This window comes from Ovis canadensis, chromosome 14, assembly GCF_042477335.2.
Source record: "Ovis canadensis isolate MfBH-ARS-UI-01 breed Bighorn chromosome 14, ARS-UI_OviCan_v2, whole genome shotgun sequence".
Lineage (NCBI taxonomy): Eukaryota > Metazoa > Chordata > Mammalia > Artiodactyla > Bovidae > Ovis > Ovis canadensis.
Genome location: NC_091258.1, coordinates 1171163 through 1190966, shown reverse-complemented (window position 1 = coordinate 1190966; position 19804 = coordinate 1171163). Strand labels below are relative to the sequence as shown.

Sequence of the window (19804 nt, the reverse complement as noted above, 5' to 3'; positions counted from 1 at the left end):
GCCCAGGGAGTCAGCCTCCGGGTGTGCGGGGCTGAAGACCCCAGCCAGCGGCCCAGGGAGCCTGGTGCACTCCGTGCGGCACTGAGTCTGGGCGGCCAAGCAACCGCTGGAGGAGCCCAGCACTAACCCTTCCCTTCCCTCGCACAGAGCTCTTCCTGCTGGAGCCCTTGGCATGTGCAAGCCACCGGCCCCTAAGCCCTCCCAAAGGACGCCTGGGGCCTAGGTCCAAAGGTGAGGCAGGAGCGGAGCTGAGGCCAGGAAGGCGCCAGTGGCGTCTCCCAGCCTCGCGCAGCCTGCTCCTTCCTGGGCAGGAAGCCTAGCAGCCAGGCAAGTCTGGGCAAGGCTCGCCCAGGGCAGAGCAGCCTCGCGCCAGCATCTCTGCCAGATCGGGCCTCTGAGCAGAGCTGGAGCTCTGCCGTTCTGGAGGCGCACTCGGCTCCAGCCAAGTAGGGCTTGAGCCAAACGAGGCTGGGCTGCCTCTTCTTCCCTCGAGGAGGCTCGCCTCCCCGCCAGCTCTTCACTCGGCTTCCAGGTGGGGGCGCTCTTCGCCTCTTGCAGGTCTTGGCTCAGTGGCTGCTTGCCCTGAGCTGGGCCTGTGGGCCGGAGCCCAGGCACGCAGGGGCATTCCCCCAACCAGCTGCACACGTCTCTGCTGGGGAGGAGAGCGCTAGGGAAGCCAAGTGTGTAAGGCAGCTGCTAGGCGCCCAGGGAATCAGCCTCCAGGTGTGCGGGGCTGCAGACCCCAGCCAGGGGCCCTGGGAGCCTGGTGCACTCCGTGCGGCGCTGAGTCTGGGCGGCCAAGCAACTGCTGGAGGAGCCCTGCACTTGCCCTTCCCTTCCCTCTCACAGAGCTCTCCCTGCTGGAGCCCTTGACAGTGTGCAAGCCACCGGCCCTTAAGCCCTTCCCAAGGACGCCTGGGGCCTAGGTGCAAAGGCAAGGCAGGAGCGGAGCTAAGGCCAGAAAGGCGCCAGTAGCGTCTCCCAGCTTCTCGCAGCCTGCTTTTACTGCTGGAACCCTTGCCTCTGCGGCACTCAGTAGCCCCTAATCGCGACTCCAATCCCGGAACTCCACCCTGACCTCAAAACCCTATATCCCAAACCTGTAAACTGAATGCCTAGCTCGAATCCCCAAACAATGAACCTGAAACCTGATACCTTAACCCTAACCCGACCTCAAACCAAAACACCTACCCCTTAATACCAAACCCAAACTCCAATCTCCAAACCGCAACCCCAAACCGCAAACCTCTAACCCCGAAGCCGAACCCCAAACCCCAAGCCCCTAATCAGAACAAGAACCCCCAAACTCCGAACCCCAAACCCCTAACTCGAACACCATACCATGAACCCCAACCCATTTCCCGAATCCAAATCTCTAACCCCAAGCACCGAACTCCCAACCTGAACCCGAATCCCCTAACCCAATCCCCTACCTGAACCCTTTACCATAACCCGAAAACGAAACACCAAACCCCTAACCCATAACCTGAACTGCGACCCCCTACCCTAAAACAGAAGCCCCTGTCACTAACCCCTAACCAGAACAGCGAACCCCTTAACCGAACCTCAAAGGCCGAACCCCAAACCCCTAACCCGATCCGTGAACCCCTAACTCGAACCCGAACCCCTAACCCGAGCCCCAAACCCAAACCCCGACCCCCAAACCCCATACCACAAACCCCGAACCATGTAGCCCAAACCCCGAATCCATAACTCAAACCCCGAACCCCAAATCTGGAACCCGAACCCCCAACCCCAAACCGCTAACACGAACCCCACACCCAGACCGCACACCCCTAATGCCTTACCGGAAACGCAAACCCATAAAGTGAACCCCAAACCCTGAACCCAAACCCCTAACCCGTACCCCACACCCCACACCCCCAACCCAAACCCCAAACCCCTAACCCAAACTGCGAACACCTAACCCGAATTCTAAACCCCGAAACCCAAACCCCAAAACCCAACCCTCAAACCCAAACTCCAAACCCCTGATCCGAACCCCAAACCCCAAACCCCTAGCCGGAACCCCAAACCTCAAACCCCAAACCGCACACCCCAAACCCCTAAGCCGAACCCCGAACTCCCAACCCCTAACTCCTAACCTGAACAGCAAAACTCGAAACTGCACCTCACACCCCCATCCCCAAACCCTGAACCCAAACCCCCGAAGCCCAAACCCCAAACCTCAAATCTTGACCCCCGATCCACAAATCTCACTTACTGAACCTCTAATCGGAACCCCCAACCCCAATCCTCGAATCCCAATTCCCGAACCCCAAACCCAAACCCCAAACCCCTAATCCGTAACCCAAACTGCAAACCCAAAAACCGAACCCCAAACCCCCAACCCACAACCCTGAACCCAAACCCCAAACCCATAACTGGAACCCCAAACCACGAACCCCTGACCCAAATCCCAGACTCCAAACCCCAAATCCCTAACCCCTAACCAAATCCGCGAACCCCTATCCCAAACCGCGAACCCCAAACCCCAACCCTCAACCCCTAACCTGAAACGCGAACCCCAAACCTCGAACTCCAAACCCCAAACCCGAACCCCGAACCCCTAACCAGAACCCCAAACCCAAACCGCGAACCCCAAAACCCAAACCCATAACCCGAATCCCAAACCCAAAACCCCTAACCCGAATCCCAAACCTCCAACCCAAACCGCGAACCCCAAACCCCAAACCCTTCACCCTAACCTCAAACCCAAACCCGAACTGTGAACCCCTAACCCAATCCGAGAGCCCCTAACCTGATCCCCAAACCCCAAACCCAAACCTCAAACCACAAACCCAAACCGCGAACCCCAAACCCTTTACCTGAACCTCAAACCCCAAACCCAAACTGCGAACCCCGAACCTGAACTGAGAACCCATAACCTGATCCCCAAATCTGAAACGCGAACCCCTAACCCGAACCCCAAACCCCAAACCCAAACCGCGAACCCCTAACCCGAACCCCAAACCCCTAAGCTGAACCTTGAACCCCTAATCGGAACCCCAAACTTCAAACTAGAACCGCGAACCCCTAACCCCAAACGCTGAACCCCAAACCACAAACACGAACCCTGAACCCGAACCCTAAGTAGAGAGGGGATTCCCCGCACCCGAACTCTGAACCTGAACCCTAACAAGTTGGGGGGATGCCAGAACCCTAAACCTAACCCTAACAATAAAACTCTAACATAAACATAAACTTTTCTGGCCTAAGCCCCGCCCCTTGCTGTCCCTCACCCCCTAAAAGCAAACGAGGCAAAACTGGGACTTGAATGCCTGACCTACAGAGCCAAGTTGGATGTTTAACTGGTTGTCAGCCTAACCGCTTCGCTAGAGAGGATTACTGGGTTTTGTTTTGCTCCCAGGCGCTCTTCAAGCCTCACCCCGCCACTGCAGGCTAATAAAGAACTATGGACCCTATTAGCGCTCACTTTACCTGTAACCCTAGAGTTAATGCCAACCCTAACCGTAACCCGAACCCTGACCCTGACATGAACCCTAACCCAAACCCGAACTCTAAGAAGAGGGGGGTCCCCGAATTCTAACCTGAACCCGAACCCTAACAAGTGGGGGGGGGTTGCCCGAACCCTAACCCTAAGCTTAACAATAAACCTCTAAAATAAAAAAATTTTCTGGTCTAAGCCCTGGCTCTTGCAGTCCCCTGCCCCTTAAAAGCGAAAAGGTCAGACTGGAGACTTGAACTCCTGATTTACAGGCCATAGTCTGCCCGCCTACTGGCCCGCCTAACCCCTATGATACAGAGGCTTGCTGCTTTCAGCAGGGCTCCCGAACCCTCTTCAAGCCTCGGCCCGCCAGGGCAGGCTAATAAAGAACTATGGGCCCTATTAGGGCTCACTTTAAGCTGTAACCCCAACACTAATGCTAACCCTAACCGTAACCCGAACCCTGACCCTGACATGAACCCTAACCCAAACCCGAACTCTTAGAAGAGGGGGGATCCCCAAATTCTAACCCTAACCCTGAACCCGAACCTGAACAAGTTGGGGGGTTGCCCGAACCCTAACCCTAAGCTAAACAATAAACCTCTAAAATAAAAATAAACGTTTTTGGTCTAAGTCCCGCCTGTTGCTGTCCCCCGCCCCCTAAGAGCAAAAGAGTTAAGCTGCAGACTTGAACTCCTGACTTACAGACCATCGTCTGCCTGCTCACCAGTGCACCTAACCGCTACGCTACAGAGGCTTGCTGTTCTGACAGAGCTCCCGGACCCTCTTCAAGCCTCTGCCCGCCAGGGTCTGGCTCTATAGACTATCATGGCTGTCCTAGGTCATCTTTGCTTTCTACAGTCATAGTTTTATCCCTAAATCATAGACAGATCAGCTGAGAAAAAGCTTGGATTGTCTCGGTGGGGTGGATTTGCTTGTCCTTGTGTTTCACCTGGAGGCAGTCGCGGTCCCGCGGGCCTGTCCTGGAAGGGGGCGTGGGGGTGGGGCGCACCGTGAGCGCGTCGGGGGCGGGGCGAGCCTGGGCTGCTGGTCAGGAGCGCGGCTCACGTGAGCGGGTCTGGGGCGGGATGAACATGGCGGCGCGTCGGGGGCCAGGGCTCTCAGGGCTCGCCATTGCAGCTGGGAATGCTCGTTTCGTGGGCTCCTGGGTCCCCGTCGATTGGCATCCAGCGAGCAGAGCGCAGGGCTGTGGGCCACAGGTAAGGGAACTCGGACTGGGCGGAGCAGGGAACCATGTATTCTGCCCTCTTTGTTTGCAGTCTCGGAGCCGACTAAAATGGCGGTCGCAGAAAAGCCTCGCCTTTGAGGTCAAGGGTTTTACTGCTTTACCCCTTTGCATAAAGCTCAGACCCGCGCGGTTTTCCCAAGCAGCCTAGTGTATTGCTTCCTACAGGCCTGGAGAGGATAACAGGCAGGAAGGCCAGGGGTCTCCAGACAGAGAAAATAGACTGCAAGTGTCAGACGTTTTTTTCTCTCTCTTAAGAGGCCGGAGGAGACAAAAGAGTGCTGCATTTTTTTTTCTCCATGTTGATACAAATTTAAAAGGTTTCTCAGAAATTTCTGTGTTGCCATGACCACTCCTGGCTCCACCTGAATTTAACTTTCCTCAAACCTTGAACTAAGCAATGCATTTTTCTTATGGAAATGTTTGTCTTAAGGTATGCTAATGTACTATGTATTTACCCAAGGCTCTGTCTTCAGGTCAGTTTCCCCTAAAGGCTCAGAAAAAACTTGACAAACCAGTATGTTTTACTCATACCTTGTTCTCTTAATCTATGTGAATGAAACTATATATTTGCTTGGAAATCTGCCTTTCTTCAAGATTCATGTCCATCATTTTATGGCCTGGGATGACTCATCTGCTGCCAATGTTATCTCAATGCATGCTGTGGGTGAGGGGCCTGGTGCCATTCTCTGACACATTGTCTTTCTTTCATTAGCAGACTGCTAGTGGCTCTATAACATCTGGCTAAAGACTAGCAGGGGGTACTCTTCCCCCTTTTACTGTCTACGTCAGCAGCTCTCTCGATCTCTTTTATATTTTAATAAAACTTTTTAACAGAAAACCTCTGAGCCATCAAGCTTCGTCACTTGCCCTGGATTGAATTCTCCTCTGGAGTCCAAGAATGCTGGCATCTTTTGTGGTTTAGCAACCACCTTTCAGCCTTTTGAAATTCATATTGAATCTTCATTTCAGATTGAAGATGCATTCCATGGTATTGCCAACTGAAGCCTTTTCATCGCTATGGCATATCTGTCCATGTCTTTAGGGTATTTTTCAGCAATCATGTATCATTTCCAGTGTGCCAGTCTTGTTATCCTCATTCTGTCCATAGCAAAGTCTTTTATTAATGTTGACATGACTGAAAGGGAATCGTTTGTTTAAATTCCTTTTCAGATTGTTATTTGCTGGTGTATACAGATAACACTGTGTCATCATTCATTTGTATCAGTTTGGACAGCTTGATAGTTGTCTTTAGTTTCTTTAATTTCTCATAATTTAAGATGACCCTGTCTCATATATTTACAGTCTCACCCCTAGTCTCAGTCATTTCTTCAAAGAACTGTCCTTTTTTTAAACATTACATTATTTTTGACTGTGCTGGGTCTTTATTGCTCGTTTGTCTAGTTGTAGTGAGCAGAGGCTACCCTCTAGTTGCTGTGCCATGGCTTCTCATTGCAGTGCTTTCTCTGTTTGCAGAACTTGGGCTCTGGAGCATGCAAACTTCAAGAGCTGTTCAAGGGCTTCATTGCCCCTGGGCGTGTGGAATCTCCTACACAGGAATTGAACCCGTGTTCCCTGCATCGGTAGGCAGATTCTTTACCACCGGGCCATTGGAGATGTTTCCTGTTCCCTTTTATTAGAGAATGATATTTAAAACATACATGTAGGAGCTCAATATGCTCAGCTGACAATACATGGATATATATATATATATATATATACATGTATTCCAGCTCACCTTTGAACATATTCAGTTAAAGGTAATTTGTGATGTCTCCAACCTGATCCACCACGACATGGACATTGTAACGTTTCCTTTTGTTTATCTGTAACTTTGCATTCCAATGGTAAGATACCTGGCTTCCACCGCTTGTCATACACAGAATTCAGTGCTTGTCCCACGTGGTTACTGAAAAAAAAACTGTCAGATTGTCTTTCAAAGGGGGCTCTGCATGCATTGCACCAGTATCTTGAGTATGTTTTTCTATGATAGTTTACTATCAGTATACCCTCAGTGGCCAGGTGTCTATTTCAGTCGCTACCAATTATGAATGGGCTTGTTTGCTCTAGTGTTCTTGGACAATTCGAATACAGTTTCTTTGTCAGATATGCATTGTTTTAGGAAAACAGTTTTATTGATTGTTGGCTGTGTTGCCTCTTTGTGTGTGGGCTTTTCTCTAGTTTTGGTGAGCATGGGCCATAACTAGTGGTTTGCAGGCTTCTCACTGCAGTGTCTCCTCTTGTTGAGGGGCACAGGCTCACGGGCTTCAGTGGCTGCAGCATGTGAACTCGGCATCGTGGCTTCCAGGATCTAGAGCACAGGCTCGCTCGGCTGTTGTGGCACACGGGCTCCATAGGATGTGGGATCTTCCCATCCTAGGGATCGCACATGCATCTCCAGCACCGGGGGGTGGATTCTTTACTATGGAACCACCAGGGCATATTTTAGACTAGTTTTCCACACATGTATCTAGTGAAAGAGGCCAGGATCAAGAGGCATGGCAGCTGGGAATCCTCAGCCCCAGCTCTGGTGTGCTATCCAAAGCTCTGGGGCCTTTGGTGAGCAGCTCAGCTTCCCTGGGACTGTTTCCTCCCATCAGAAATGCCCTGCTTTTGGACTGTAGCCCACCAAGCTCCTCTGTCCCTGGGATTTCTGAGACCAGAGTACTGCAGGTGGTGCCATTTCCTTCTCTGCTGCTGCTGCTGCTGCTGCTGCTGCTGCTGCTGCTGCTGCTGCTGCTGCGTCGCTTCAGTCGTGCCTGACTCTGCGCGATCCCATAGACAGCAGCCTACCAGGCTCCTCTGTCCCTGGGATTCTCCAGGCAAGAACACTGGAGTGGGTTGCCATGTCCTTCTCCAGTGCATGAAAGTGAAAAGTGAAAGTGAAGCCACTCAGTGAAGTCGTGTCCGTCTCTTAGTGACCCCGGGGTTGCAGCCTACCAGGCTCCTCTGTCCGTGGGATTCTCCAGGCAATGGTACTGGAGTGGGCTGCCATTGCCTTCTCTGATTTCCTTCTCTGCAAGATAGCGTTTTGAAGATATTTTCTCCTGGATATTGCTTTTGATGAAGGAAGGGGGATCCCTTTCAGGGCTTGAGAGTGAGTTCTTGTCTGACACTGGGCAATGAGTTGTCTGAGGAGAGGAGTGCTGTCCAAGCGAGAGGCTTTATTGGGAAGGGCTGCCAGGGTGGAGGGCAGGAGGGTGAGGGAAACGGAGAGAACCACTCTGTCACGTGGCTCACAGTCTCAGGTTTTATGGTCATCGGGCTCATTTCTGGTTTGTCTCTTGCCAGGCATTCTGAATTGGGATCCTTCTTGGGGGCACACGCATCACTCAGCTGAGATGGATTCCAGCGAAGTGGATCCTGGGAGGTTGGTAGGACCTCTGAACTGGAGCCTCCCATCTCCTGACCTCTCCAGAATTCTGGTTGGTGGTAGCTTGTTCGTTCCTTGTTCCTTCCCAGGACCTCCTGTTGTAAGATGATTCCTGCAAGTGTTTTCTTTTCTCTGTTGCCTGGCCAGGGTGGGTGGTCCGTGGTTCATTTAACAGTTTGTTTTTGGTTCTCTCGAGTAAGGTCCTCCACAGGGTAAATGTATGAAATGATAAAAGGCAATGTTTTAAATAATTTATATTCATAATTTGGTAAGTTGGCTTGTTTTGTGTATGTTAGACCTGATCACCAGACCAACGGTCATGTAGAACTTTTGCAGTTTTCTAAAATTCTATAGTTTTTTAAATGGAGTTACCTTGTTGCAAAGTTTGTGTTTATGTTCATATTTTTTTAAAGTTATTTCTTTTAGTTGATTGATCATTGCTTTACAATATTGGTTTGATTTGTCATACATCCACATGAATTAACCATAGGTGTACCTATGTCCTCTTGCTCTTGAATCTCCCTCCCACCTCGCACGCATTCCCACCTCTCCAGGTTACTACTGAGCCCCAGTTTGAGTTCCCTGAATCATACAGCAAATTCCCATTGGTTGTCTATTTACAAATGTAGGTGTACCTGCATCCATGCTGCTCTCTCCATTCATCTCACCCTCTCCCTCTTGTTCCCCACCCTCGTCTGTAAGTCTGTTCTCTATGTCTGCACCTCCATTGCTGCTCTGTGAACAGACTCGTCAGTACCATCCTTCTAGATTCCATGTTTTTCTCTCTTTGACTGACTTCCCTCCCCTTTATTAGAACAAACTCAAATGTGTTCCTTTTTATGGCTGCATTCCATGCAGGCTCTGATTGTTCCTTAGCCATGTTTTGCGGAGGGTCATGGAGCTATTCTGCTCCATTTCAGTTTGGGCTTCCAGTCTGAGTGCTCGCAGCAGAGCTGCTTCTGGGTGAGCCCTCTGAGGTCTGTGAGCACCGGGCTGCCCGCTCTTCTCTTGTGGCCCGCAGGGGGCGCCAAAGGCCCCTCTGACCCGCGGGCGCAGGACGCTTTGCCTTTAGACTCTGCTCCGTGAGCAGCTGGCGGGAGCTTTGTCTCCTCAGGACCATCGGGGCTCAGGCTTCTGGATAACAGGGCTGCATCCAGGCTGAGAGGAGCAGGGTTGCCTCAGTGCCCACCAGCAGGGAGGCGCTGCAAGAGCGAAAAATGAGGATGGAGTAGACGTTTCCTGTGTCCAGCTGAGGGCTGACTGGAGGTCCATCTCAGAGGACTCAGGGGGAAAGAGCTCCGTGTGCAAAGCGGTGGGTTTTCAGTTAGATTTGCCTTAGATGATGTAGAGGATGAACACTGATGTTCTTCCGTGTAGGTGGCCATTTTCCTGTCACTGTTTCTTGAGAAGACTGTCCTTTCCTCTTCGCTCGTTCCTGGTTTGATTTTCAGGAACTGACCATGTACAGGTGGGTTCGTTTCTGGGCTCTCTATTCTCTCCTGGAGTCCATGTGTCTGTGTTCCTGCCAGTTCCTCACTGTGGTGGTCACTACAGCTCCGTGATGTAGTTTGAAGAGGGATAGGAAGATGCCTCCAGCTGTGTTCCTCTTTCTCAGAGTCTTTTTGGCCGTTTAAGGTCCTGTTCAACAGTAGCAGCCTAATATTAGGAATATTTCTATTTCTGTGAAAAATGCCATTGAATATTATTTTGTGATTGCAGTCCGTGTATTTGTTGATGACTTTGGTTGGAATGGACCTTTTAATTCCTCATTGTTCCAGTGCATGAGCGTGGAATAATTTTCTGTGTGTTTGTATTTTCTTTGGTTTCTTTATCAGTGCCTTCTAGTTTTCTGACTACTGGTTTTTTATGTTCTTGATTAAGTTTGTTGCTAGATGTTTTATTTAAGTGGGATTTTCTTAATATTTTTTTCTGATTGTTATTAGTGTATAGAAATGCAAGTGATTTTTGGACTGTAAAGGGTAGTATTTTATGATTGTAAATTAATCCAAAATGATTCAGCTTTACTGAATGTAGTCTAACAACTTTTTGTGAAGTGATGTGGAACATTTTATCTGTAAGATCTGTTTCTCCTGCAGTAGGTCATCCAGAGGACCCAAGACATGGTGGTTACTAATAGACTTCCCACACTACTTCTTCATTCCACGTGGACTCCTTCACGGGCAGTGAGCATCGCAGCTTCCCTTGAACTTCATCTGGGTAAGTCTTGGCCTGTATCAGAAAGTTTCCTGCCTGTCTGCTCTAAATTTCTTTTGTGGTATTGACATGGTTGTTTTGAAACCTAGTATACTTTCCAGTCATTTAAAATGTACAGAAAATGCCTAGCAATGGGAACAAGTGCTAGCATTTGCCACATCATCTAAAATACTCTATGTGTTTTATCCAAAATGGGTACCTTCTGCAGAACCAGCACATAATCTCCAAAATCAGGAAATCATATGGTACCTACATTATAATGTAATCCACTGCCCCACTTCCACTTTTAGCAATTGTTCAAGTGTATGAATATATCTTTTGTTTCCATCGTCATCCTTTTTTCTTTATTTAGAGTGTTACTGAGATTTTCAGTTATTTGGACAAACTTGATGGATTGAAAGCAGACATGGTGAATAAGGGTTCTGGGTGGCCTTTTCTATGTGGATTTCTTTTTCACTGAAGATGGTTTTAATATTTATTCATGTGGTAACATGTATGAATCCTGCATTCTTTCTCCCCCCCCCCCATAGTAATTAAAAATAAATAATATGCCATTTACCATTTAGATATTTGTAAGCATACAGTGTTGTAGCAGACAACCTTTTCTTGTTTTGCAAACCAGTTTAATAATGTGCACCTTGTGCGTGCTTTGGAGAAACTCAGGAAACTGAGTCAGTGACTGAAATGGCCCAAGATATCACCTTAGATTCCATCTTCATCTGAAAACAAAACAGGCACTTTCTGGTGGTCCAGTGGCTGAGACTGGACACTCCCAAAGAAGGAGGCCCAGGTTCATTCCCTGATCCAAGAGCTAGATCTCCCATGCCACAAAGGAGAATTTGCATGTTGTAGCTAAATATCTGGCTTACCTCAATGAAGGTTGACCTGGCGCAGCCAAATTAAAAAAGAAACAAATATTTTACAGATACAACCAAAGGAAAGGAAGGGTATGGTTGTTGTGCAGATTTACGGCTTAGCTTTCCCTATCGATAGAAAAGAAAAAAGAGTTTCAAAAGACTGTGTCTCATCCTTCTATCTGGCATATAGAGAGGATTCCTTTGAAATGAGATTTCTCTGGTAAATGTGACTCACAGAAGAGCTGTCTTGAACTTGGGTTTCAGAGATGATCATGTGTCCTCTAAAAAAAAAAGTTAATTGGGTCCCACTAATTCTCATGCTGAGGTGGTATATTTTGTGGTAGCATTTGCTCCCCTTCACTTTGGATGTATCCCCATTTGTTTACACTGTCATCTACTGAAGACATCCTGATATTTGAAAGTTTTTAGTTATTACAAGTAGAGCTGTTGTATATAATCATGTGATACTTTTTGTCTGGACGTTTTCAAAGCTGTTTAGTAAGTGCTAGCCATATAGTATTCAGGTCACAGGTGAGCTTTGTTTAGCTGTGGAAAAATCCAGCTATGTTTCTCTGTGGCATGTGGGATCTTCTGGGGTAAGGGATCAAACTAGAGTGTCTTGCATTGTCAGGCAGATTCTTTACCACTGAGCCACCGGAGAAGTTGTGCCCTACCCCCGTTTTTTTTTTTTTGAGTTTACTGGATCTAATAGGTGTGCAGTGCTACCTCACTGTTATTTTAGTTTGTAATTTCCTAATGATATGTGATTTTGAGTCTTTTTGATAGGCTTATTTGCTATCTTTATATTTTTGTAGGCCAGGTGTTTAGGTGTATACATTTTTTATGAGATTGTTCTAGATTTTTTGGTATATTTGGAGTACAATCCTTTATCAGATATGTATTTTATAAATATATTTTCCTGTGGCTTGTGTTTAAGTTTTGTGAATAAGGTTTTTCACAGTTTAAATGTCTAATTCTTTAAAGTTAATGTTATATATGTTTTATATCCTTTTTTGGATAGACTTTAGTGTGTTGTTGTTGTTGTTGTTAAATTTTATAAGCAGAAGTGAGGTACTGTAGATACAGTTTTAAGCTAAGCTGAGGTACCATAGATACAGTTTTGCCTTTTGTCTGTTAAGAAGTTTGAGTGAGTTTGGTGTACACTGTATATAACATTATGTCTACATTCATTTGACTGGATATAGCTTCCAATTATTTGTCTAATTGGTTTTGGAGATATCACGGGAAGTCAGTTTTTCCAAGGGAAACTGAGGTCCATGAAACATGAACTCTTTTCGATCGGTCGGAATCACTCTCTGCTATTTCTGACAGATTTGACTTGTTTGGATATCTCATATGAGTGGAATCACAGAACGTTTGTCTTTTCTTGGTCTGGTTTATTTCACATGATCTAATGACCATAAGGTTTGTCCACATTGTCGCATTGTCAGAATTACTGACTTTGAAGGGCCGAATCAGATTCCATTGTGTGTATACCACAGTTTGTTTATGGAATTGGCTGCCATGGACACTTAGATCACTTCTGTTTGTTTGCCAGTGTGAATCATGCTGTTGTGAGTATGACGGAAGAAGTATCCATTTTTTCAGCCCCCTTTCCCAATCCTTTTGGGTACATAGCTTGAATTGGAATCGAACTATGTATTTATTCCATGTGTTTGTTTTGGAGTCATTTCTGTAATGTCTTGCAGAGTGGCAGCACCATTTAATGTACTTTTTCGTATGGTGGAATACCGTTCAAGCTTCTGAATATACCTTGTGTTGCATATTCAGTCTCCCACCAACGGACACTTGAATGAGTTCTACCTTTGAGCTATTGTGAATGTCACTATGAGTATTTGTGTACCAGTTTTTGTTTGAATTATTAACAAGTACATTACTATATATAAAAGAAGCCACAAGGACCTACTGTACAGTTTAGGAAACTATTAAATATCTTATGATAATGTATAATGGAAGAGAATCTCAAAAGGAATATATGAAAAGCACATAGTAACCATGATATTTATTGTGCCAACACTATGAGTTATCATAGCACTACTCAACGTGTATTTATACATGTCAGTAAAATATTCACATCTGTAAGGATATTATAAAAAATTATATAAAAAATCAAGAATTCAAACAGAGATTAAATAAACTTCCTGTCATTGCTCATCATCATTTATACATTCATACTACCTGTAACACTCATTGTATAAGTGCTGGACTAGCAATTGATGTTCTCGTAAACCAAGAGATTGTGAAGGTGTAAGGAAATATAGCTTATTGAATTCCTTAATGAAGGATTATAGAACTCTATGTCCATGAAGTGAATGAAATTCCATTTTATTGAACCACATTCTTACTAGAGTGATGAGCTTCCACCCCACCCAACGTTAGTTCACAATGAAATCCTGCAGTCCTCTGGCCTCAATGTCTGCTTCCTGCTACCGAGAAAGAAAAGATGAGGAAGTCCTGACAAAACCGATGCTATTTTTCTTTTTCTGATTTGTATTTTATCGCAGGGCTTGGCAAAAAGAGGGCCCAACCTGTTTTTAGAGTTCCATCCCAAGGGTCCCTCTGGCATGTTCCCTATGTTGACAAAGTGCTGATTATTTTCAACAAAGGACAATGATCTGCACTTCACTATCTGTTGCTTGAGCTGGAATAGCGGGCATCCCTTGAAGTGCATTCCTTCATGCTGAAGTAGGCATCCCTGAAGCAATAGTATAAGAGGAACACATTTATCACGTAGACATCGCAGCCCATGCATTTGTAATAATTTTTCAGTTATACCCATCATCATCGGAGGAACTGACTTGTCCCAGTAACAACGAGAGTACCCAGTATAACAGTTCCTTGACTTATGAGTACTTCCTATGAGTACCCTTATGAGTACTTCTTCCAATGTTGTTTCTCCTACTTTGGTCATGAACAGTAGAAGCTGATGGCAGTGGTCCTTGAAATGTATGTCGATTCCTAGGTGGCACAGTTGATAAATAAAAAATCTGCCTACCAGTGCAGGAGGGGGAAGTGATGTGGGTTTGATCCCTGGTTCAGGAAGATAACAATTCATACACATGTTTTATGTGAACCAGTTTGATACTCATGAGTTTTTTCTTCTGTATACAGAAAAACAAATGCTGTTCAAGGACACTGAAAGAACCCTGATGTTGAAAATCAGATCTGTATTGTGAGCAATGCTTAGATATCCATGAGTCGAAGCATAGTATTATGCCTATCATCCTTGTATTTCTCTCAGTGAAATATGTTGAGGAAAACTCTTCATTCGTGGTCTAGATTCACGAAGAAGCTAAATAGCATTCATCCTTTACGTTGACAACTGTGAATTTAAATCTCCTGTGAATCCTATGTGACAACCACACATACCAACATGAGTTATCAGTATTATATCAATATTTTTAGTCCTATTGTATGTCAACTAAAAAAATCAGTATATAATTGTACATGAAGTCAAGACATAAAATCAGTGCAAATACAAAATGTTCCATCCTTTGAGAAAGGGAGAAAAACATCTCTGTGCTTAGCCTATTGCATTTTTATGTATTAGACCCTTAAGTAGTTTATTCACCACACCCTGTGAATGATTCACAAATCTTCAGAGAAGAAAGGATCATTTCTCTTGAACAATGAGTAGTTCAACTATTCTCAAAGCAAAGCCATAAGTGAGTCTTATTTTGGGTGAGACCATGAAAACTCAGCGTTTTCATTATGCTTGTGCTTATGATGGGAGGAGGTCTGAGAAAGCACTTCTGAAGGTTTATTCATACCAGTCGTTCTCATATGTATCGAGTCTTTAAAGGTCGAATCACCAAGGTGTTGCTTCTACACTTGTACTAGGCTGAGCAGCAACATTCCCTTTCTCCGTAAGTGCAGTAGACGTGTTCCCAACCTGTCTGTCTTCTGTCCTCTGGAGTATGCATTGCTTGAGCTCATCACAGCCTAGTAGATGGAAATCATCAGGATATTCTGGAAACCCTTTTTATTTCAGTCTGTTCAGGAGGTTACCACTGCTGCAAACCTCTGGATTTTACCAAGCGCTTTTAACAACCTCAGATGAAGGATATAAGTCAACACTGGTGACAGCCACGGGCTTCCATGGCCTATCCATGATTGTTGGCTTTGCTTTCATAATCATCCTGTTTCTTATACCAGCTAAACTGTCAGTGTATTTTTTAATTACCATTTTATCTTTGATGGTTTTTAGAGCTATTATGGATTTTCCTATATATCTTCACTTATCGGTGAGGGTCTTATGTTAGTAGTAGTTATGACAACTGACTTTCTGTCTGTTAGCTGTGGCAGAATAAAAAAAGAATGACCCACTGTATATTATTAATATTATGTATCAATATATTGTTAGTTTTATTGTTTGCAGTCATCCAATTCCAAGTTTCTGAAATAAACTTTCAGAAAAATCACATCCTTTTGAATGCCCATTTGACTGAATAGGAGCACGGAAATGTTCTTCCATAAAATTGTTTACAGTTTCCATTCCGTTTCTCCTGTTTGATGTAGATATTGGCCTTTGGTTCTATCAGTAGCTTTGCAAGTAAAAAAAAAAATTAATTAGAGCTCGTATGGTAATTTTACTGTTAGCAATAAGTTTAGCATAAAATGAACACAGAAGAGGTTACAGTAGACCAAATATGAAAGTCAGTTTAAAAGAAAACATAGTGTTGAATGTTTACAGTAGGAATATAGTTATGAAGTTCCTTTATTATTATTCTATCCTTTCCTTTTGTTTTGCAGGGGTGTTAATGTACAGATTCCAGTACTATGGCTAGAGCGAATAATAGTATCATTATTCTTGAGAGCAACTCTACTAAGTCTTCACGCTCATGTCACTCAAGGTTTTTTAATACCTATTATGTTAGTCGTGTTTGTAGTTTGTGAAGTCACATAAGTTGCATTCATTCAAGCAATAGTATCAAACAGCTATGGCATCAATTATAGATGTGAATCGATATCGAATGTGAATCCATTTCACTGTGACAAGTTATTATTGTAGATATTCTATTCATGCCAGTAACAAAGCTGTGCAGAAATAATACAATGTTTATTAAGAAAATAAGATTTACTAATTTGTTTTATTATTCTATTTCTTTTAAACAGATTTAATGACAACAGGCTCAACTTTTCATTCACTTGTATGACTATGAGCAGTTTGACCAAGTTGAAGAAGATGACTCGTTTGTAGTCTTCCTCATCAGCTCATTCCATCTACTGGCTTTAAAATCATTTAGTACAGAGCTCACCGTCTAGGTGTTCATCCAGTGTTTTGTTTGCTTATCATGCAGGATCATTTTAAAAGGAAAAGTATGTGTGTATGAGTTAGAGCTCTGATCCCAGGAGTCCATGTAGAAGCTTCCCCTGAGAAATGTATCGTTTTTGCACCAATGCTACTGAAATGTGTGAATGTGGTATACCACGCGTCCCAATAAGTGTAAACAGCGTCATAGGCTACTTATTTGAAATGACCAGTACTCATGACATTCCATTCAACTGAGGACTAAATATAGCCAACGTAGGCTGTGTTTGCCAAATAGACTTTGAAGTATTCTTCACACAGTCCTTCATCGATGCCAGTTTTCAGATCGAAGAAACCCTTGCTCCATGAAGTTTGTGAACACATATACTCATGTTTTGTTTGAGATTTTAAAGTCATTCTTCAGTTTTGTTGGAGGAATGGTTCTGTATATGCCCCGTGGATCCCCAAATCCACTGATGTTCATGTGTCTTGGGGCTTCCCAGGTGGTTCTAGTGGTAAAGAACATGCAGAACATACCCATGCAGGAGACATGGGAGGTATGGATTCCATCCCTGGGGCAGGAAGATCTCCTGAGGGAGAGCATGGCAACCCCCTCCAGTATCTTTGCCTAGAGAATCTCATGGAGAGAGGAGCCTGGTGGGGCCTAGTCCATATGATCCCAAGGAGTTGGACACAATGTAAGTGACTTCGCACAGCACATGATTCGTTGTCATAGCTAATATAATGGAGATGACATAAAAAGAAGCACCAGCGGGCGAAAGTCAATATCCATCACTTTTAAACTTTGGAATGTATTGTGATATTTTACATCCATATTTGTATGACTTGATAGTTGGAGAATCGATGCATGTGAAGGCCTGGTTGTGTTATATGTATGTTGAGGGAAGATATATTTTTATGTGGTTTGACATATAGGTCCCATTTCATTCGTAGACATATGCATACTCATCACTTATCATCATTTTTTTTTTTTTGAAAAGACCATTGTTTGGAAAGGTTGTTGTCTAACCATGAAAGATGCTTGAATTCTTGGGCTCCTTAGAGGAAGAATTCAACCCGGGGCCAGTGATGAGGCTTGATCAGTCAGAGCTTTTGTGTCCCAACGTTTTATTAAAGTATAAAAGAGAGAAAGCTTCTGACATAGACATCAGAAGGGGGCAGAAAGAGTGCCCCCCTACTCATCTTTGGCTGGATGTTATCTAGCTACTAGCAGTCTACTCATTAGAGAAAGGAATGGCAGCAGACCCCTCACCCACAAGATATATGGAGATGACCGTGGCACCAGGTGAGTCATCCTGGGCCATAAAACGATTGATATGAGCAAATGGATAGCTTCATTCACATAGATCAGGAGAGCCATGTATGAGTAAAGCATATTGGTTTGTCAAGTCAGTTCTGAGCCTTTAGGCAGAACCTACTTGAAGATAGAGTCTAGGGTAAATACATAGTACATTCACATAGCTTAAGGCAAACCTTTCCATGAGAAAAATGCCTTGGTCAGCTCAAAGTATGAGAAAAGTGAAGTTCAGGCGGAACCAGGTGTCATTATAGCAACACAGAATTGTAAGAGAAAATCTCTGTTTAAATTTGTATCAAGAAGGGGAAAAAAGATAACAGCTTGTTTCCTCCTGCCTCGGAAGTGACAGATAACAACTGTCTGACACTTGCACCCCATTTCCTCCCTTTGGAGACCCCTGGCCTTCCTGGCTGTTACCCTCTCAGTTTCATTCATTGAGCGTTTTCTGCCTTGTGAAACATTGGGCATAGAAGTATGTGTTTATTTAGGGGTATTTCATCCAATTTCATTTAAATGCATATGTGAATTAGAAAGTTTGACATGCTGTTGCTTTGTATACCGATTGGGAAATGTGAGCCTCCAAGCTTAATTTAGTTTTTCATGTTCATTTTTCTTTTTAGGGGTACAAAGAAAAATAATATGACTGTTAAGATCAGCTTTCGTATTTTTTGCCAAATATGAATTGGGATCACATCGATCAGAGATGAGTCTGTGCATGAAAGCCCTAATAACTAATGCTAATTGACTTCACTACCATGGGATGTTTTCATATCTATTGAGGATTTACTTCATGTATTTCGATTTTAACTTTCTGTCTTACAGCCTTGTTTGTAGATCAAAGCTATTTGAAATTGTCATCTGGTTTCAAATGGCTTGTGAGGTTATTCATGAGTGGTTCATAAAACCGAATGGATTGTACGTAGCCATACTTTGTTGTCATTCTATGAATTTGAAGAATGTCTGAAGAATGTCTGCAGTTATGCCTTAAAGATTCATACAATTGATGTCCAATATTTATCTCAAAAGACTTGCTTTCAATTTGTAGTTTCCTATGCGTATGTCTTTCTTTATGGATTTGGGTAGAACTTGTATTGGAACACTGAAAAATCTGTGATATCAACCGTGCTGACCTTTCTGGTGGTCATCATTAAGATTTTCACGCTCTATGGATCCTAGTGGAAACAGGTGCTGTTCATCCTACTTTTGTGAAGATTGAACTCATCGTAGAAAGTGGAATTTGTTGAAATATTTATGGTATAAATAAATCTTGTCTCTATAATTACCCAGAGTCCTGGTGCGTATTTGATTGCTAAGTTATAAAATGTATGAGATAGATGTGATCCATCAATGGCGACTGGATAAGTGGTGGAGAGGTATTTTGGTGATGCAAGAGATTTAAATGATATGATCATAGTATTTATATCCCTTTTATGTGGATAATGGGTCTTGGATCCATGTTTGAAACCTTACAACCTCGTCTTTTGTTATGCATGGGAAGTGTCAAAAATGAAGAAGATGCAGGTAGGTACTTCAAGGGTAAGTATAGGGCTGAGGGCGTGACTATGATGTGGGTTAGGGTTAGGATGTGGATGGGGGTCCGGTTAGGGTAGGGTAAAGGTTAGAGTTCGTGGAGGAGCCCTCCAAACTTGTTAGGGTGAGGGGTGAGGTGTGAGGGTTCAGGATGAGGGTGAGGGTAAGGATTCAGGGTGAGGGTTAGGATTCAGGATGAGGGTGAGGATTCAGGGAGAGGGTGAGGGTGAGGGTTCAGGGAGAGGGTGAGGGTGAGGGTTCAGGGAGAGGGTGAGGGTGAGGGTTCAGGGTGAGGGCGTGGGTGAGGGTAAGGGTTCGGGGTGAGGGTTCAGAGTGAGCGTTCAGGGTGAAGGTGTGGGCCTCACATCTGATACAGGATTGTACTCCAAATATACCCATCCCTTCCCTTGAACAGACCTCTCACTATGGGAGCCCTTGGCAGTGTGGAACCCACCGGCCCCTAAGGCCTCCCAAAGGACGCCTGGGGCCTAGGTGCAAAGGCAATACAGGAGTGGAGCTGAGGCCAGGAAGGCGCCAGTGGCGTCT

At 44.8% G+C, this 19804-nt stretch overlaps 1 long non-coding RNA gene across 1 annotated transcript; it reads left to right on the top strand.

Moving 5' to 3' along the window:
* The first annotated feature begins 4518 nt into the window (after positions 1 to 4518).
* Positions 4519 to 19016, top strand: LOC138419449 (uncharacterized). Its single transcript, XR_011248975.1, has 4 exons — positions 4519 to 4668; positions 7986 to 8119; positions 10164 to 10284; positions 16275 to 19016. It is a non-coding gene; the product is annotated as an uncharacterized lncRNA (long non-coding RNA).
* Positions 19017 to 19804: the final 788 nt, after the last annotated feature.